General features: G+C 48.4%; 1 long non-coding RNA gene across 1 annotated transcript; it reads left to right on the forward strand.

Moving 5' to 3' along the window:
* The first annotated feature begins 413 nt into the window (after positions 1–413).
* Positions 414–2,179, forward strand: LOC136619921 (uncharacterized). Its single transcript, XR_010791087.1, has 2 exons — positions 414–580; positions 1,811–2,179. It is a non-coding gene; the product is annotated as an uncharacterized lncRNA (long non-coding RNA).
* Positions 2,180–21,592: the final 19,413 nt, after the last annotated feature.

Genomic DNA, 21,592 nt, shown 5'->3' on the forward strand with positions numbered 1-21,592 from the left:
CAGCTTGTTGTGCGCCTTCTCTGTGAGACCGCTGCTCCTCAGCAAGCTTACGAAGCCTCACATAGCGCTACTTTTTAAATTCTGTCCATGCCACTGAGGTCTAGAGATACACCCCCAAAAGTGTCGGGGTTGCAGCAGGCATGGGAGGAGGCATACCTGGTTTTATTACCCCATGTGCCCATCCCAACTAGGCCTCTATAATTACCCCTGTTTTCCGACATACCACACAGTTATTAATCTGGAACAGTTGCTGTGATCTCGGTGACGGGGCGCTGCCGAATAATCCTAAAACTGCTTTGTTTTTAAATTGGTGTCTTTGTAATTCCAGGTATTTATGTACTGTCTTTATTTTTCAGCTTTGCCCTCCTCCTATTCCTTACCTGACGCTTTCTGTAGAAAATGAAGGAACTAGAAAAGATTCTGAAAAAGGAGGAAGAAGTGAAAGAAGATGTTGATCTCCTCAGACTCCTCTATAGAGATAGAGCGCAAACCTCAGACTAAAATGGAAGATGAAGATGGTGTCAAATTTTACTGGACTCCGACCCTATCATGTTAGTTTATCAGAGACCCCGCCCAAGAGGTGAGGATGGAGTACTTCTACTTTAAGAAATTTGAATTTCTTTTCCATGTTAAATTACATTTTTAACCTTTTAATGACTAGGCTGTTTTCGGATACGGCGACTGTTTAGGTTAACGTGGGCGATGAGTTCTTTTTACATACCGTTCTTGAGAATAAAGAGAATGCAGTGCTGGTTTAGTGCTGCGTCCCCATCTCTGATTTTTTTCTGCCAAAGTACTGTTTTGTACTTTGCCCTGTATACAGTCTTTGAATGAGGAGTGCGTCTACAAAACTAAGAATTGCATCTCTGCATGATTGAAAGGGTTAGGCCTCCTTCCCACGAACGGATTTACGCCGCGTAAATTCGCGGCAAAAATCCGCTGCGTTGCCCCCTGCTATTAGGTTCTATTAAACCTAGTAGCACAATGCTCACGATGCGTAATTCCACCGCGGAATTACGCACCGTGAAATCTCCCGTCCTCACCTGCAGCATGCTCTATTTGCCGCGGGTGTACGCACTGACGGCTTCCATTGCAGTCAATGGAAGCCGTCCGTTCACGCTATCTCCCGATGTAACCAGCGGGAGATAGCGTGCAAAAACGCTTCCCCACCTACCGCCGCCGCGTCATATGACGCAGCAGGCGCGTCACGTGACACGGCCGGCCGCGTCATGTGACGCGGTGGGCGTGTCACATGACGCGACGGCGGTGGGCGGGGAAGCGTCTTCACGCTATCTTCCGCTGGTAAGTATGGGGTCTCTGGGGGGCGCCGTGACGGGCTTCACTGCGGAATATTCTGCAGCGGAGCCCCTCACGCTCGTGTGAAGCCGGCCTTACTGTCTGGTATGTCCCGTCCTGTCTGAAAATGTATCGTTTTGTGTTGTGAGTTTGGAAGTCATGTGACCATGCTTCATATTAATGTTTGCGGTTTGCAAAAGAGAGTCAGTGTTGGAGATTGCAAGAGGAGCTGGCAGGACCTAGTGTTATTTGAACCCCCATGGTCTGTGAATGGAACAATCATAGAATCAAAGAATGGTAGAGTTGGAAGGGACCGCCAGGGTCATCAAGTCCAACCCCATGCTCAGTGCAGGATTTACTGAATCATCCTAGACAGATATTTGTCCAGCCTTTGTTTGAACACTTCCATTGAAGAATATTTCACCACCTCCCGTGGTAACCTGTTCCACTCATTGATCACCCTCACTGTCAGAAAGTTTTTTCTAATATCTAATTTGTGTCTCCTCCCTTTCAGTTTCATCCCATTGCGTCTAGTGGAGAAGGCTGAACCATGGCCTTGACGTTACCCTGGGACTCCTACTGTCAGGAGCTCTACAGAATGAGTGGATGAGAGGAGATCGCCATGCAGCGCTGAGTGCTGCCTTTGAGAGTGAGTGCTGGATAGAGAGTTGGAAGAGAGAGAAAAGGAGTTTGGGCCAGGAGCGGAGTCACACAGATAACTGAGACTTTGGGCCCGATATTCATCCTGTGATTTCCTCCCTGTCGCACCATCAACTGTGTCTGCACCAGTGACTTGTTTTGGCCTATGTACCTGTTGAACTGCTCTGTTTGGATTTATAAGTAAAGTAACACTGCTGTCCATTCCCGACTTTGTTTCAAGCTACTGCCTGTGTGTTTGGACTGTTATTCCATCATCTGGATTCACCAAATAGAAAGGAATGGTGGCGTCACCCGTGACAATTATCTATAAGTTAAAACCACACTGCGGTTTTCTGTTACCTCCCCATAGTAGTAACGTGGACGGGTCCTGTGCTACACTTACAGGGGAGGAGATGGTAGAACCACTTTGACAAGTGACAACTCTATCCCCACCATTTCCTTGGCTTTGGGCTCTCTCCTCGCACATTGCATCAGTACTCTCCATTAAGTAACCTGAGATGGATCTATGGAGGAATTAGCTTGCACTAAATAGACTGGAACTTGGCAAATTATGACAAGATAAATTCTGTTCCCCCAGACTATTATATATGCAGTATATTCCTATCTGTGTCCATTTGCAGCTGTACATGTCCTTCTTTGTATTAATCACTTTGTATAATTTTGTATAGTATGCAAATATGGATATTTTACTGTGCAGCCCCTCTATCAGGTCGTTGATAAATATATTGAACAGAATGGGTCCTAATACTGAATCCTGTGGCACCCCACTAGCAATGGTGGCCCAATTAGAGTATGATCCATTTATTATCACCCTCTGCTTTCTATCTCAGAGCCAGTTCTTTACCCAACTACACACATTTTTGCCCAGTGTGAGCTGCTTCATTTTATATATCAGTCTTTTATTCAGCAAGGTGTCAAATGCTTTAGAAAGATGCAGATATATGTACAAGATCAATAGAGTCTCCCAGGTCCAGCCTAGAACTTACTTCATTGTAGAAGCTAATCAAATTGGTCTGACATGATCAACTCCTCATGAACCCATGATGATGAGGAGTTATTCTGTTGTTTTCCTTGAGGTGTTCCAGGATGACATCTCTCAGAAATCCCTTGAATATTTTTCCAATTATTGAAGTGAGACTTACTGGCCTGTAGTTACCAGGCTACCTTCTTGACCCCTTTTTGTATATTGGAATCACATTGGCAATACGCCAATCCAGTGGTACAACCATGGTTTCAATAGTGTCCCCAAATATAAGAAATAGCGGTCTGTCTATCATGTTACTTAGTACCCTTAGAACCTTTGGGTGTATTCCATCTGGGCCTGCCGATTTGTCGATTTTAATCTTTTTTAACCATCTCTATTTTGTGGGAGGTTCATTTTATGCCCCTGCATCTCATGTGACATTTCTTTTTCCTTCGTGAATACACTTGAGAAAAACTATTTAATAGCTTTGCCTTTCCCTTCATCTTCTATGATTTCTCCTGCATTATTTTTAAAAGGGCCACTGCTTTCAGTGCAAATCCTTTTCCCATTCATATAATTGAAAAATAGTTTGGAGTTATTTTTGCTCTCTTTGGCAATCAGTCTTTCTGCCTCCTTCATTGCAGTTTTCATCTTTTCCTTACACAATTTGTTTTCTTCCTGTATGTTTTCTCACTGCCTTCTTGTTTTAATAATTTAAATGCTTTCTTTTTTCTGCTTATTTCCTCTCTTACAGTCTTGTCGCACCACATTGGTTTCCTTTTATTTGCATTTCTTTTATTTTTAAAGGGGATGAACTGCTCACATGAGGTATTTAGGATGTTTTTAAACTTCTCCCATTTGTTATCCGTACTATTATTTTTAAGGACAAAGTCCCAATTAATGTTACCGATAGTAGTTCTGAGCTGATCAAATTTTGCTTTACTAAAGTTTAGGTTTTTTGTCGCTCAATAATAAGGCTTCCTATTGAATGAAAACTGGAAATTAACTATATTGTGGTCACTATTTCCAAGGGGTCCTTTAACTTGCACCGCCGTGATTCTGTCCGGTTTGTTAGTTAATAATAAATCCAGAGTGTCCCTCCATCTAGCAGGCTCCCATACAAGTTGGGTAAGGTAGTTAGGTTTAATTGTTCTCAAGAACTTATCACCCTTGTGAGATTCGCAGGTTTTGTCTTTCCATATTATATCTGGCTAATTAACCCCTTAATGACGGAGCCCCTTTTTCTTTTTCCATTTTCGTTTCCCCCCCCCTTCAAAAAAATCGTAACTCCTTTATTTATCCATCGACGTCGCTTGTTTTTTGTGGGATAAGTTGTATTTTTCAATGGTGATATTTAAAGTACAATATAATGTACTGGAAAACATTTAAAAAATTCTAAGTGGAGTAAAATGAAAAAAGCGACATTTCGCTTTTTTAAGTGTGTTTTGTTTCTTTGGTGCACAAACAGCAACGAAAGTGACATGATAACTTTATTCTATGGGTCGGTACGATTACTACGATATCAAACTTGTATAGTTTTTTTTTTTACTATACTCTTTTTTTTTTTTTTTTTCAAAGACATTTAATTTTTTTCAATTATTTTCTGCGGTCATTTTGTGCGCGCAATAACTTTTTTATTTTTCCGTCGACGTAGTTGAGCAAGGGCTCATTTTTTTGCGGGATGTTCTGTAGTTTCTGAGAGTACCAATTTGGAATACATCTGACTTTTTGATCCCTTTTTATTGCGTTTATTCTGGGAGATAGAGTAACGAAAAAAGTGCATTTCTGACATTTTTTATTTTTTATTTTTTGGACGATGTTCACCGTGCCGGAAAAATAATGTGCTACTTTGATAGTTTGGACTTTTACGGACGCGGCGATACCAAATACATATTTTTATTGTATGATTTAGATTTTTTAATAATATATATGGCAAAAGGGGGGTGATTTAAACTTTTACAACTTTTTTTTTTTTTTTTTTAATTAAAAAAAACCTTATTGATTTTTTTTTACATTACTTTAAAGTCCCCCTGGGAAGCTTTAACATGCGATGCTTTGATCGCTCCTGCAGTATGACGTAATGCTATAGCTAGGCCCTGGCTGCCATTACACCTGCATGGCTCCCCCGATCTCACCGCTTCGGGGAATTTAAATGCCGCTGTCAGAATTGACAGCGGCATTTAAATGGTTAATAGCGCCGATGCGGCCGATCGCAGTTATTGCCCGCTGATGTCAGCTGTTATAAACAGCTGACACCCGCACTGTATGAAGAGAGGTTGCCATGCAACCTCTCTTCATACATATCCCGCCGCTCCATGACGTACCGGTACGTCATGTAGCAGGAAGGGGTTAAAGTCTGACCAACCATCAAATGGAAAAACCCACAGAGCAGTACTGTGGTAGCAGGAATGACTTCCTATTTAAAAGGAGCCATTTGCACTGCATTTTCCATGCTCGTGAACATTGTGGGTGTTAGTAGTACTCCACAAATTAGATACTTACCTTCAGTCCTGTGGACCGGTGATACATTATTTTCATGGGACTGCTCCTGTAATGTTACAAAAGCACTTGTTTTCTGCTGCATAACATAATGGTATAAATTCCCATTTACGTATTTATATATCTGAGCGCGTCTATTCAAGAAGTAAAATAATGAATAAACTAATACGCTCTGGTATTGAGAAGGATACATATATATCCTTGTAGGTAGAAAAGAAAACACTGGAATATATACATTTATATAGATATAGTTATGTGCCTTTCTTTTTATATATATACTAACTTTATTCTTATATGTACTAACTCTATGAAAAACTTAATACTTCGCCTTATATCAGATATGCCAAGAGGCCTTGCAAGGCGAAGACAAAATGTATCTTGAACACAAGGAATAACCAGACACGAAGGCCGCGTGTACTTGGCTGTTTTTCCAGAGGCGCCGTAGCAAGATAACGACTGTTCAACTACGTACATAACTTTCACTGTCTCAGGCTGGAAATCCGGACTTCCCATATATGGTTATGCTGTGAATTTTAGCCAATGAGCCCATCACCCATTCCTGGTGATGAGACCAAAGGGTATAAGATCTCATGTAATCTGTAATAAAGAGGCGCAGCGCAGTCATGTCCCCGTGTGAGGAACTATACCAGACCTCTGTGTGGTGTTTTCTTCTTTACCGCCGGCAGCGGGGCAAGTGGGGTGGGCCTGATTGGTGATGTACGCAGAAATTACCCTGACAGTATATTATTCATGACTGTCGTCCATACTGGTTGGTGTTAGGCATCACTGTTGTGGATGCGAATAAGTGTCCCTCTCACCTGTGATCACCTCATTACACCATCAGCCCTTGTTCATACACTTCTTGCTGAAGCGAGCGGAAGTAGCAACTCTGAAACTGGCTTTTATTCTGCATCTGGAATATCCAAGAATTTTATTAAAGAAGGATTATAAATAGAGATGAGCGAACGTGTTCTTCCGAGCTTGATATTCGTGCGAATATTAGGGTGTTCGGGATGTTCGTTATTCGTAACGAACACCATGCGGTGTTCTGGTTACTTTCACTTCCTTCCCTGAGACGTTAGCGCGCTTTTCTGGCCAATTGAAAGACAGGGAAGGCATTACAACTTCCCCCTGTGACGTTCAAGCCCTATACCACCCCCCTGCTGTGAGTGGCTGGGAAGATCAGGTGTCACCCGAACATAAAAGTCGGCCCCTCCCGCGGTTCGCCTCAGATGCCGTGTGAGTTAGATGAGGGACAGTGCTGTTTGTACCGGAGCTGCTGTAGGGAAAGAATTGGTAGTTAGTGTAGGCTTCAAGACCCCCCAAAGGTCCTTATTAGGGCCACTGATAGCTGTGTGTTGGCTGCTGTTAGCAGTGGCAATTTTTTTTTTCTCAAAATCGTCTCTGCAGAGCGTTGCACCCGGCATTAGGGACAGAAGTGCTGCATAGGCAGGGAGAGTGTTAGGAGTGAGTGTAGCCTTCAAGAACCTCAACGGTCCTTTCTAGGGCCATATTTAACCGTGTGCAGTACTGTCCAGGCTGCTGTTAGCTGTGCTGCATTTTTTTTTGCTTCTCAAAATCGCCTCTGCAGAGCATTGCACCCTCCATTGATACTGCAGGGAAAGAATTGTATAGGCAGGGCCACAGCACAGTTATTAAACTGCTCATGTTCATTGAATATACGCAGTGCTGCCTTTTGCTTGTAAAACAAGTGAAAATAATTCTATTTGTCCTGCCTCTGTCCGTCCTAAGGGCGGTGGACACGTGTCGGCTGCGTGTGCAACCTTTAAAAATCAGACGCACCCAGCTACGTTTTACTCCTGGCTTTGCCATTTGCTTTCCTTAATTGGGAAAAAAAGTACCTGCTCTGCCACAGTTAATAACTCTGCTACCCTCACGTTCTGTGACACATTAGCAGGGACACAGCACAGTTATTAAACTTCTCATGTTCATTCAATATACGCAGTGCTGCCTTTTGGTGGAAAAAAACGGAAAATAATTCTATTTGTCCTGCCTCTGTCCGTCCTAAGGGCGGTGGACACGTGTCGGCTGCGTGTGCAACCTTTAAAAATCAGACGCACCCAGCTACGTTTTACTCCTGGCTTTGCCATTTGCTTTCCTTAATTGGGAAAAAAAATACCTGCTCTGCCACAGTTAATAACTCTGCTACCCTCACGTTCTGTGACACATTAGCAGGGACACTGCACAGTTATTAAACTTAGATTATACATTCACTAGAGGCAGTGGGGCCTTTCGTTTTCAAAAAAGGGAAAAAAATTTATTTGGCCTGCAGTCTTGCGCCAATTTCTTTCCTGCCTGTGAAATCAAATCACTGGTAATACAGCATGCTGAGGGGTAGGGGTAGGCCCAGAGGACGTGGACGCGGCCGAGGACGCGGAGTGCCAAGTCAGGGTGTGGGCACAGGCCGAGCTCCTGATCCAGGTGTGTCGCAGCCGACTGCTGCGCGATTAGGAGAGAGGCACGTTGCTGGCGTCCCCACATTTATCGCCCAATTAATGGGTCCACGCGGGAGACGGTTATTAGAAAATGAGCAGTGTGAGCAGGTCCTGTCCTGGATGGCAGAAAGTGCTTCGAGCAACCTATCGTCAACACGCAGTTCTGCGCCGTCCACTGCTGCAAATCCGAATCCTCTGTCTGCTGCTCCTCCTTCCTCCCAGCCTCCTCACTCCACTACAATGACACCTGCTCAGGAGCGGGAACACTCCCAGGAACTGTTCTCGGGCCCCTGCTTAGATTGGGCAGCAGCGGTTCCTCTCCCACCAGAGGAGTTTATCGTCACTGATGCCCAACCATTCGAAAGTTCCCGGGGTCCGGGGGAAGAGGCTGGGGACTTCCACCAACTGTCTCAACAACTTTCTGTGGGTGAGGAGGACGATGACGATCAGACACAGTTGTCTTGCAGTGAGGTAGTAGTAAGGGCAGTAAGTCCGAGGGAGCAGCGCACAGAGGATTCGGAGGAAGAGCAGCAGGACGATGAGGTGACTGACCCCACCTGGTGTGCAACGCTTACTCAGGAGGACAGGTCTTCAGAGGGGGAGTCAAGGGCATCAGCAGGGCAGGTTGCAAGAGGCAGTGCGGTGGCCAGGGGTAGAGGCAGGGCCAGACCGAATAATCCACCAACTGTTTCCCAAAGCGCCCCCTCGCGCCATGCCACCCTGCAGAGGCGAGGTGCTCTAAGGTCTGGCAGTTTTTCACAGAGACGCCTGACGACCGACGAACAGTGGTGTGCAACCTTTGTCGCGCAAAGCTCAGCCGGGGAGCCAACACCAACAGCCTCACCACCACCACCATGCGCAGACATATGATGGCCAAGCACCCCACAAGGTGGAACGAAGGCCGTTCAGCGCCTCCGGTTTGCACCCCTGCCTCTCCCCCTGTGCCCCAACCTGCCCCTGAGATGCAACCCCCCTCTCAGGACACAGGCACTACCGCCTCCTGGCCTGCACCCACACCCTCACCTCCGCTGTCCTCGGCCCCATCCAGCAGTGTAGTTCAGCGCACCGTCCAGCCGTCGCTTGCGCAACTGTTGGAGCGCAAGCGCAAGTACGCCGCCTCGCACCCGCACGCTCAAACGTTAACCGTCCGCATAGCAAAATTCATCAGCCTTGAGATGCTGCCGTATAGGGTTATGGAAACGGAGTCCTTCAAAAGTATCATGGAGGCGGCGGCCCCGCGCTACTCAGTTCCCAGTCACCACTACTTTTCCCGATGTGCCGTCCCAGCCCTGCACGACCACGTCTCCCGCAACATTGTACGCGCCCTCACCAACGCGGTTACTGCCACGGTCCACTTAACTACGGACACGTGGACAAGCACAGGCGGGCAGGGCCACTACATCTCCCTGACGGCACATTGGGTGAATTTAGTGGAGGCTGGGACAGAGTCAGAGCCTGGGACCGCTCACGTCCTACCCACCCCCAGAATTGCGGGCCCCAGCTCGGTGGTGGTATCTGCGGAGGTGTATGCTTCCTCCACTAAAGCACCCTCCTCCTCCTCCTCCTCCTCTGTCTCGCAATCAAGATGTGTTAGCAGCAGCATGTCGCCAGCAGTCGGTGTCGCGCGGTGTGGCAGCACAGCGGTGGGCAAGCGTCAGCAGGCCGTGCTGAAACTACTCAGCTTAGGCGATAAGAGGCACACGGCCCACGAACTGCTGCAGGGTCTGACACAGCAGACCGACCGCTGGCTTGCGCCGCTGAGCCTCCAACCGGGCATGGTCGTGTGTGACAACGGCCGTAACCTGGTGGCGGCTCTGCAGCTCGGCAGCCTCACACACGTGCCATGCCTGGCCCACGTCTTTAATTTGGTGGTTCAGCGCTTTCTGAAAAGCTACCCACGCTTGTCAGACCTGCTCGTAAAGGCGCGCCGGCTCTGCGCACATTTCCGCAAGTCCCACACGGACACTGCCACCCTGCGCACCCTGCAATATCACTTTAAGCTGCCAGTGCACCGACTGCTGTGCGACGTGCCCACACGGTGGAACTCTACGCTCCACATGTTGGCCAGGCTCTATGAACAGCGTAGAGCTATAGTCGAATACCAACTCCAACATGGGCGGCGCAGTGGGAGTCAGCCTCCTCAATTCCTTTCAGAAGAGTGGGCCTGGTTGGAAGACATCTGCCATGTCCTTGGTAATTTTGAGGAGTCTACCCAGGTGGTGAGCGGCGATGCTACAATCATTAGCGTCACCATTCCTCTGCTATGCATCTTGAGAAATTCCCTGCAAACCATAAAGGCAGCTGCTTTGCGCTCGGAAACGGGGGCAGGGGAAGACAGTATGCCGCTGGATAGTCAGGGCACCCTCCTGTCTATTTCTCAGCGCGTACAGGAGGAGGAGGAGGAGCATGAGGAGGATGAGGAGGAGGGGGAAGAGACAGCTTGGCCCGCTGCTGACGGTACACCGGCTGATTGCCTGTCATCCTTTCAGCGTGTATGGCCTGAGGAGGAGGAGGAGGAGGAGGAGGAGGATCCTGAAAGTGATCTTCCTAGTGAAGACAGCCATGTGTTGCGTACAGGTACCCTGGCACACATGGCTGACTTCATGTTAGGATGCCTTTCTCGTGACCCTCGCGTTGCACGCATTCTGGCCACGACGGATTACTGGGTGTACACACTGCTCGATCCACGGTATAAGGAGAACCTGCCCACTCTGATTCCCGAAGAGGAAAGGGGTTCGAGAGTGTTGCTATACCACAGGACCCTTGCGGACAAGCTGATGGTAAAATTCCCAGCCGACAGCGCTAGTGGCAGAAGGCGCAGTACCGAGGGCAAGGTAGCAGGGGATGTGCGTAGATCGAGCAGCATGTACATTCCAGGCAGTGCAACAGTCTTTAAGGGCCTGGACAGCTTTATGGCTCCCCACCAAGACTGTGTCACCGCTCCCCAGTCAAGGCTGAGTCGGCGGGAGCACTGTAAAAGGATGGTGAGGGAGTACGTAGCGGATCGCACGACCGTCCTCCGTGACGCCTCTGCCACCTACAACTACTGGGTGTCGAAGCTGGACACGTGGCCTGAACTAGCGCTGTATGCCCTGGAGGTGCTTGCTTGTCCTGCGGCTAGCGTCTTGTCGGAGAGGGTGTTTAGTGCGGCTGGGGGAATCATCACAGATAAGCGTAGCCGCTTGTCAACCGACAGTGCCGACAGGCTAACACTCATCAAGATGAACAAAGCCTGGATTTCCCCAGACTTCTCTTCTCCACCAGCGGACAGCAGCGATACGTAAGCAATACGTAGGCTGCACCCGCGGATGGAAGCTACGTTCTCTCTCACCATCCAAAACGGGGACATTTCTGCTTCATCAATCTGTGTCTAATATTCCTCCTCCTCCTCCTGCTCCTCCTCCTGAAACCTCACGTAATCACGCTGAACGGGCAATTTTTCTTAGGGCCACAAGGCTCACTCAAATAATTTTTCTGAACAATTTTTATAAGTTTCAATGCGCTTAAAAGCGTTGGAACTTTAACTTGAACCAATTTTTCGTTACACTGGGCTGCCTCCAGGCCTAGTTACCACTTAAGCCACATTAACCAAAGCGATTCACCTGCCATCTTGGTTGGGCATGGCCAATTTTTACTGAGGTACATTAGTACTGTTGGTACACCAAATTTTTGGGGCCCTCACCTACAGTGTAATCATAGCAATTTGTATGTTCTTCGCCTGCACTCATGGTACAGAAAGGTGTGTGGGGTTGGCCTACACTTTAGCTACATAAATGTAACTTGGGCCTTGGCTATACTAAGGCTACTGACATGGAACGAAGACTGCGCTCCCGCTATACTGCTGCTTCGGAATTGTTACTGGGGCCTGTCTTGAGTGCTACTATTGCTGACATGGAACGAAGACTGCGCTCCCGCTATACTGCTGCTTCGGAATTGTTACTGGGGCCTGTCTTGAGTGCTACTATTGCTGACATGGAACGAAGACTGCGCTCCTCCGATAATGCTGCTAGTGATATGTTAGTGGGGCCTGTCCTAATGCTACGGCTGAAATGTTACGAATTCTGGGCTCGGCCTATACCGCTGCTAATGGTATGTCTCTGGGGTGTGGAAACAGAGGCTTCCCAAAGACATGATGGCGGCGGGCCATTTCCCACCAACGCGGTTACTGTAAAGGTGCATATAACCACGGACACGTGGAGAGGACACGTAGTGCCTCAAAAACATCCCCCTCCTCCTCCAACAGGGAAAACATTCTTGGCAAATGTCTTTGCATTGGTTCATCTGGTGGCAGTCCAAGAATTTCCCCTTTACCGACACAACAAGAGAGCCCCCACACCATCCCCCCGCCACGGCCAACTTAATCCTGGCCGCATTCCGAAAACCAACAAAATACAACCGTGCTACTAGGTCCGCAGTCACCACCACATTACCACCAACGCGGTTACTGTAAAGGTGCATATTACCAGTCTGACTGGGGCATGCAGACACCTTGACAGAATGAATAGTGTGTGGCACATAGGTTCCCCATTGCTATGCCTACGTGTGCAGCTCCTGATGGCGGTGGCACAGGATTCTATTTCTCATTGCTTCTGTACAGCATTGTGGGCTATCGCCCCGTCCCTTTTAAAGAGGGTCGCTGCCTAGCCATGCCAACCCTCTGCAGTGTGTGCCTGCGGTTCCTCCTCATGGCAGACGCACTTCTAAATAGACATGAGTGTGGCGTGGCATGAGGGCAGCTGAAGGCTGCGCAGGGACACTTTGGTGTGCGCTGTGGGGGGGAGGGGGGGCGGTTGGTCAGCATGTAACCCAGGAGAAGTGGCAGCGGAGTGTCATCCAGGCAGTGATTGTGCTTTGTTGTAGGTAGTGTGGTGCTTAGCAAAGGTATGCCATGCTAATGAGGGCTTTTCAGAATTAAAAGTTGTTGGGAGGGGGGGGGCACTCTTGCCGGTATTGTGGCTTAATAGTGGGACCTGTGAACTTGAGATGCAGCCCAACATGTAGCCCCTCGCCTGCCCTATCCGTTTCTGTGTCATTCCCATCACTTTCTTGAATTGCCCAGATTTGAAACCTTAGCGAGCATCGGCGAAATACAAAAATGCTCTGGTCGCCCATTGACTTCAATGGGGTTCGTTGTTCGAAACGAACCCTCGAACATCGCGGGAAGTTCGTTCCGAATAACGAACACCCGAACATTTTGGTGTTCGCTCATCTCTAATTATAAACAATGCAAATGGCTAGCAAACCCAGGTCCATGCATGTGCACTCACGAACCTGGGGTCTACTAGCCATTTTCATTGTTTTTAACCCAACTTGAACAAATATCTTGAACTTTATCCTGGAGTATCCAGTTTCTCACTTGTGTTAAAGGTATACTTTTGGAGTCTTACTGATATGCCAAAAGTCATAGGATAGGAACTATTATTATATAGGACACCCTCTGTCCCGACAAAGTGCAGCGACTTAACGTGGCATTGATTCCACAAGTGGACAGCCGATGTCTAGAAGGATCTTGAGCAATGCCATCTGGATAGCCACCTACAGCTCCACGATATTTGTATGTGCATGATCTCAGGTGTGAATGGATTTATACTTCACATACATGCTCCATTGGGCTCATGATGGGTAAACATGCAGGCCTTTCCATTCATAGGAACTCTCACGAGTGCTCCTCAAACCAATTCTGGACAACTTAAGCCTCATGGCATGATGCATTATCCTGCTGAAATATCCTATCATCGCGGGGCTTCATGAGATCCATAAAGACCTGCAAATAGTCACCAAGCAGTGAAACGTAGCGGGAACTGTTCAATGGATCAGTGGACCCAACCCATGCCATGAGACTACACCCCACACCAGTATGCAACCACTTCTTTTTTTATAAATTCTTTTATTTTTAAGTTTTCTATTTTTCAAAAACAAAGTCAAATCACTGTTAAGTAATACAAAGAAATTGACAACCTGCAACCCAGGAAGTGCTACAAAATTCCCCAAATAAATTCAGACAAAGTGCTAAACCTTGAAGCACATACAATAAACCCCTGGAGGTGGGCCCATTCAGGTACTACCTATGGTATTGCAAGTGGGAACTGCAATTATGCTCGGTCCCGAATTTGGCAACCCCCATAAAGAGGGAAGAAGACCCTCACTAAAGGTCAATCTCCGACCCATCCCACCCTCCATGTACCCTCTCTATTTCTCTAATCTCTTGATAGTGAATGGTAACCCCCTAATATTGCAGCCCTGACTGTGGCGTAACATTAGAACATCATAAGATGGAAAAAACAAGCAATAAAAAAATTAAAAAAAACACAATCTAAAAAGGAAAGGAAAAGAAATGAGGAAGAGTACATCATAATGCATAGTCTTGCATTTGTATTATTTGGCAAGACCTTGGCGTACCGTGGCATCACTTTCTGAACTATTATAAGGGCCTATTTCCACTGTGTAGTGGTCTTATGAGCTGTATATGTTACGGAATTCCAAATATCCTGAAATTTGATTAATAAAATCATGTTTTCTGATATTTATCTTGTGCGCCTTTTACTAAAGCTGTCAAATCCTCCATCTCCATTATCTCTCTAACCATTCTAAACCACATCTTAATTGAGGGAGACATATTCTGCCGCAATAGTCTAGGAATACATGTGCAACCACTTCTTGACAACTGAGGTCCATTGCTTCCAGGGGTCTGTGCCACATACGAACCAGACCATCAGCCTGAAACAAGTGGTAGAGAGAAAATGGTTGAGGAAGTACGAGTGGCTGGGACTTTAGGAGGCAATGATTATGCTATTCTTCAATTTTAGATAAAAAGGGGATGATAATGAAGAAACTTAATCCTTCGCTCTTTTTAGGAACACCCCAATATCTCCTTCAAATGAAGTAAGTCTTCAAAGAAGGGAGGAAGGTCGATCCAGTAAACTACATGCCTGTGAGCCTGACTTCTATACTGGGTAAGATGTTTGAGGAAATTATTAAACAGCATATGTGCAAGTACTTAGATGAGAATGGAGTAATTAAACAAAGCCAGTATGGATTTGTAACAAACAAGTCATGCCAGACAAATCTAATTTCCTTCTATGACAGAATCACCGACTGGGTTGATTGGGGAAATGCGGTGGATATAGTATATCTTGACTTTAGTGATGCATTTGACAAAGTATCTTATATCATCTTTATTGATAACATGACCAAATATATGATTGACAAGGCAACTGTTAGGTGGATTCACCACTGGCTGAGTGATCATACTAAGAGAGTGGTCATAAATAGCTGCACATCCAATTAGATGAATGTGTCAAGTGGGGTACCACTTGGGTACCATAGATTGGAAACATCAAATTTGCAGATGACGCAAAGCTGGGAGGGATAGAAAAGAGTAAGGATTCGAAAAGATCTAGAAAAGCTTGAACAGTGGGAAACTACTAACAGAATGGTATTTAATGAGTAGGAATGCAAGGTCCTACATCTGGGCAAAAAATGAATAAAAGCACCTACAGTTTGGGAGTTAAGAGGGCCCCTCCATGATGCATGCATGCATTTGTCTTGTGCCTATGTGTTGTAAGTGTCTTATATGTTGCATAAATATGATGTGTATTGCATAGCTGCAGCACTGAGTGGGTTGACTATCTGGTATGTGAGATGCCTGGAAAATGTATCTCATTGTTTGGCATGTGATTGTGCTATGTATATATGTTTGCAAGGTGTTTTGCAAGGAGTCTCTTCTAGTCTTGCAAGAGAGAGGAGCGTATGGAGTTCTGCAAGTGAGCCACACAGACACCATCTGTTCTGTGTGGGCCGGAATAGAAGATATCCACCAGCCTTCCCTGGGCCTACTTTACCCGGGAGATGCCAGTGTTACCCCTAATACACTATGAGTGAAGAGAGACAGTGGAACCACCAAGCAGCACTGAGTGAATTTTGTGTCCACTTGTGAGTGCTGACAGGTAGAGAGCTAGAGAGTGAAGAAGAGTGACTAGGAACAGAATCCCACAGATAACTTTGGACTGTGGATTTTTCTGTGATCCTGTGATTTCCTCTCTTGTGTTATACACCATTCTCTGCGGGCGTGTGTATCTACTGTTTTTGGACAGTGAATAATGTCTCAAGTAAACGAGCACTGCCGACCATTCCCGAATTTGCTCCTTTAACGTTTCCCTGTATGTAGATCACTTATTTCATCATCTGATATCACCGCGGAGGAAGGAACGGTGGCGTCACAAATGACAGGACTCTTAAAATAATCTACATTTTGGGTTACCCCCATGAAACTTTCCCCAGCGGTAACTTGAACGGGTCTCATGCAACCCCCAAGGGAGGAGATGGTAGAGCTCCTTGACACGGCCTAACTCTACCCCCCAATCTCCTCGCCTGTGGATCGGCTCCTTGAACGCTGCAGGAGGAATTGGACTAAGCAGCACATGTGAAAAAGACTTGGGTATACTAATAGACCATAGTCTGAACATGAGTCAATAGCATAATGCAGCAGCAAAAAAAAGCCAAATACAATTCTGGGATGTATTAAGAGAAGCATAGAGTCTAGATCACGTGAGCTAATTATCCCCCTCTACTCTTCCTTAGTCAGACCTCATCTGGAATACTGTGCCCATTGTGGGCACCCAGAATTTAAAAAAAAAGAAAAACAGGAGCAAGTTCAGAGAAGAGTAACCAAAATGGTGAGTGGTCTGAAAATCATGTCCTATGAGGAACAGTTAAAGGATCTGGGAATGTTTAGCTTGCAAAACAAAAAGCTAAGAGGAGACGTAATAGCTGTCTACAAATATCTGAAGGGCTGTCACAGTGCAGAGGGATCAGCCCTATTCTCATTTGCACAAGGAAAGACTAGAAGCAATGGGATGAAACCGAAAGGGAGGAGACTAGAGATGAGCGAACGTACTCGTCCGAGCTTGATGCTCGGGCGAATATTAGCGTGTTCGGGATGCTCGTTACTCGTAACGAGCACCACGCGGTGTTCTGGTTACTTTCAGTTTCCTCTCTGAGACGTTAGCGCGCTTTTCTGGCCAATTGAAAGACAGGGAAGGCATTACAACTTCCCCCTGTGACGTTCAAGCCCTATACCACCCCCCTGCTGTGAGTGGCTGGGGCGATCAGATGTCACCCGAGTATAAAAGTCGGCCCCTCCCGCGGCTCGCCACACATGCCTTGTGAGTTAGCTGAGGGACAGTGCTGTTCTATTGGAGTTGCTGTAGGGAGAGTGTTTGTAGTGAGTGTAGGCTTCAAGAACCCCAACGGTCCTTCTTAGGGCCACATCTACGTGTGTGCAGGCTGCTGTTAGCAGTGGAGAAAAAATTTTTTTTCCTCAAAATCGGCAGTGCAGAGCATTGCACCCAGCATTAGGGACAGAAGTGGTGCTTAGGCGGGGAGAGTGTTAGGAGTGAGTGTAGCCTTCAAGAACCTCAACGGTCCTTTCTAGGGCCACATTTAACCGTCTGCAGTACTGTGCTGGCTGCTGTTAGTTGTGTTCCTTTTTTTTTTTTTTCTCAAAATCGGCGGTGCAGAGCATTGCACCCTGCATTGATACTACAGGCACAGAATTGTGTAGGCAGGGCCACAACACAGTTATTAGTCATTGAATAGGCACAGTGGGCCTTTCCTTTTAAACAAAAGGGAAAAAATTATATTTGCCCTGCCTCTGTCAGTCCTAAGGGCTCTGTGTACGTGTGTGCTGCGTGGAGAACGTAAAAAAATCAGACGCAACCAGCTACGGTTGAGTGCAGCCTTGCGCCAATTTCTTTCCTGCCTGGGAAATACCTGCTCTGCCACAGTTAATAACTCTGCAACAGTAAAGTTCTGTGACACTTTTGCAGGGCCGCAACACAGTTTTATTAGTCATTGAATAAGCACAGTGGGCTTTTCCTTTTAAAAAAAAGGGAAAAAATTATATTTGCCCTGCCTCTGACAGCCGTCAGGGCTCTGGATACGTGTGTGCTGCGTGGAGAACGTAAAAAAATCAGACGCAACCAGCTACGGTTGAGTGCAGCCTTGCGCCAATTTCTTTCCGGCCTGGGAAATACCTGCTCTGCCACAGTTAATAACTCTGCAACAGTAAAGTTCTGTGACACTTTTGCAGGGCCGCAACACAGTTATATTAGTCATTGAATAAGCACAGTGGGCCTTTCCTTTTAAAAAAAAAAGGGAAAAAATTATATTTGCCCTGCCTCTGACAGCCGTCAGGGCTCTGGGTACGTGTGTGCTGCATGGAGAACGTAAAAAAATCAGACGCAACCAGCTACGGTTGAGTGCAGCCTTGCGCCAATTTCTTTCCTGCCTGGGAAATACCTGCTCTGCCACAGTTAATAACTCTGCAACAGTAAAGTTCTGTGACACTTTTGCAGGGCCGCAACACAGTTATTAAACTTATTATTCATTCTCAATAGGCACAGTGGGCCTTTCCTTTTAAACAAAAGGGAAAAAATTATATTTGGCCTGTAGGCTTGCGCCAATTTATTTCCTGCCTGTGAAATCAAATCACTGGTAATACAGCATGCTGAGGGGTAGGGGTAGGCCTAGAGGACGTGGACGTGGCCGAGGACGCGGAGGGCCAAGTGAGGGTGTGGGCACAGGCCGAGCTCCTGATCCAGGTGTGTCGCAGCCGACTGCTGCGCGATTAGGAGAGAGGCACGTTTCTGGCGTCCCCACATTCATCGCCCAATTAATGGGTTCACGCGGGAGACGTTTATTAGAAAATGAGCAGTGTGAGCAGGTCCTGTCCTGGATGGCAGAAAGTGCTTCGAGCAACCTATCGTCCAGCCACAGTTCTGCGCCGTCCACTGCTGCAAATCCGAATCCTCTGTCTGCTGCTCCTCCTTCCTCCCAGCCTCCTCACTCCACTACAATGACACATGCTCAGGAGCGGGAAGACTCCCAGGAACTGTTCTCGGGCCCCTGCTCAGATTGGGCAGCAGTGGTTCCTCTCCCACCAGAGTTTATCGTCACTGATGCCCAACCATTCGAAAGTTCCCGGGGTCCAGGGGATGAGGCTGGGGACTTCCGCCAACTGTCTCAAGAACTTTCTGTGGGTGAGGAGGACGATGACGATGAGACACAGTTGTCTTGCAGTGAGGTAGTAGTAAGGGCAGTAAGTCCGAGGGAGGAGCGCACAGAGGTTTCGGAGGAAGAGCAGCAGGACGATGAGGTGACTGACCCCACCTGGTGTGCAACGCCTACACAGGACAGGTCTTCAGAGGGGGAGACACGGGCAGCAGCAGGGCAGGTTGCAAGAGGCAGTGCGGTGGCCAGGGGTAGAGGCAGGGCCAGACCGAATAATCCACCAAGTGTTTCCCAAAGCACACCCTCGCGCCATGCCACCCTGCAGAGGTCGAGGTGCTCTAAGGTCTGGCAGTTTTTCACAGAGACGCCTGACGACCGACGAACAGTGGTGTGCAACCTTTGTCGCGCCAAGATCAGCCGGGGAGCCACCACCAACAGCCTCACCACCACCAGCATGCGCAGACATATGATGGCCAAGCAAAGCACCCCACAAGGTGGGACGAAGGCCGTTCACCACCTCCGTTTTGCACCGCTGCCTCTCCCCCTGTGCCCCAACCTGCCACTGAGATCCAACCCCCCTCTCAGGACACAGGCACTACCGTCTCCTGGCCTGCACCCACACACTCACCTCCGCTGTCCTCGGCCCCATCCAGCAATGTCTCGCACCGCACAGTCCAGCCGTCGCTAGCGCAAGTGTTGGAGCGCAAGCGCAAGTACGCCACCACGCAACCGCACGCTCAATCGTTAACCGTCCACATAGCCAAATTTCTCAGCCTTGAGATGCTGCCGTATAGGGTTGTGGAAACAGAGGCTTTCAAAGCTATGATGGCGGCGGCGGCCCCGCGCTACTCAGTTCCCAGTCGCCACTACTTTTCTCGATGTGTCGTCCCAGCCCTGCACGACCACGTCTCCCGCAACATTGTACGCGCCCTCACCAATGCGGTTAGTGGCAAGGTCCACTTAACTACGGACACGTGGACAAGCACAGGCGGGCAGGGCCACTACATCTCCCTGACGGCACATTGGGTGAATTTAGTGGAGGCTGGGACAGAGTCAGAGCCTGGGACCGCTCACGTCCTACCCACCCCCAGAATTGCGGGCCCCAGCTCGGTGGTGGTATGTTCGGCGGTGTATGCTTCCTCCACTAAAGCACCCTCCTCCTCCTCCTCCTCCTCAACCTCTGTCTCGCAATCTAGATGTGTCAGCAGCAGCAGGACGTCGCCAGCAGTCGGTGTCGCGCGGTGTGGCAGCACAGCGGTGGGCAAGCGTCAGCAGGCCGTGCTGAAACTACTCAGCTTAGGAGATAGGAGGCACACGGCCCACGAACTGCTGCAGGGTCTGACACAGCAGACCGACCGTTGGCTTGCGCCGCTGAGCCTCCAACCGGGCATGGTCGTGTGTGACAACGGCCGTAACCTGGTGGCGGCTCTGCAGCTCGGCAGCCTCAGGCACGTGCCATGCCTGGCCCACGTCTTTAATTTGGTGGTTCAGCTCTTTCTGAAAAGCTACCCACGCTTGTCAGACCTGCTCGTAAAGGTGCGCCGGCTCTGCGCACATTTCCGCAAGTCCCACACGGACGCTGCCACCCTGCGCACCCTGCAACATCGCTTTAATCTGCCAGTGCACCGACTGCTGTGCGACGTTGCCACACAGTGGAACTCTACGCTCCACATGTTGGCCAGGCTCTATGAGCAGCGTAGAGCTATAGTGGAATACCAACTCCAACATGGGCGGCGCAGTGGGAGTCAGCCTCCTCAATTCTTTTCAGAAGAGTGGGCCTGGTTGGCAGACATCTGCAAGGTCCTTGGAAACTTTGAGCAGTCAACCCAGGTGGTGAGCGGCGATGCCGCAATCATTAGCGTCACCATTCCTTTGCTCTGCATCTTGAGAAGTTCCCTGCAAAGCATAAAGGCAGATGCTTTGCGCTCGGAAACGGAGGCGGGGGAAGACAGTATGTCGCTGGATAGTCAGAGCACCCTCCTTTCTATATCTCAGCGCGTTCAGGAGGAGGAGGATGAGGAGGATGAGGAGGAGGGGGAAGAGACAGCTTGGCCCACTGCTGACGGTACCCATGCTGCTTGCCTGTCATCCTTTCAGCGTGTATGGCCTGAGGAGGGGGAGGCGGAGGGGGAGGAGGAGGATCCTGAAAGTGATCTTCCTAGTGAAGACAGCCATGTGTTGCATACAGGTACCCTGGCACACATGGCTGACTTCATGTTAGGATGCCTTTCTCGTGACCCTCGCGTTACACGCATTCTGGCCACTACGGATTACTGGGTGTACACACTGCTCGACCCACGGTATAAGGAGAACCTGCCCACTCTGATTCCCGAAGAGGAAAGGGGTTCGAGAGTGTTGCTATACCACAGGACCCTTGCGGACAAGCTGATGGTAAAATTCCCATCCGACAGCGCTAGTGGCAGAAGGCGCAGTTCCGAGGGCCAGGTAGCAGGGGAGGTGCGGAGATCGAGCAGCATGTACAGCCCAGGCAGTGCAACAGTCTTTAAGGGCCTGGACAGCTATATGGCTCCCCAGCAAGACTGTGTCACCGCTCCCCAGTCAAGGCTGAGTCGGCGGGAGCACTGTAAAAGGATGGTGAGGGAGTACGTAGCCGATCGCACGACCGTCCTTGGTGACGCCTCTGCCACCTACAACTACTGGGTGTCGAAGCTGGACACGTGGCCTGAACTAGCGCTGTATGCCCTGG

This window comes from Eleutherodactylus coqui, chromosome 3, assembly GCF_035609145.1.
Source record: "Eleutherodactylus coqui strain aEleCoq1 chromosome 3, aEleCoq1.hap1, whole genome shotgun sequence".
NCBI lineage: Eukaryota > Metazoa > Chordata > Amphibia > Anura > Eleutherodactylidae > Eleutherodactylus > Eleutherodactylus coqui.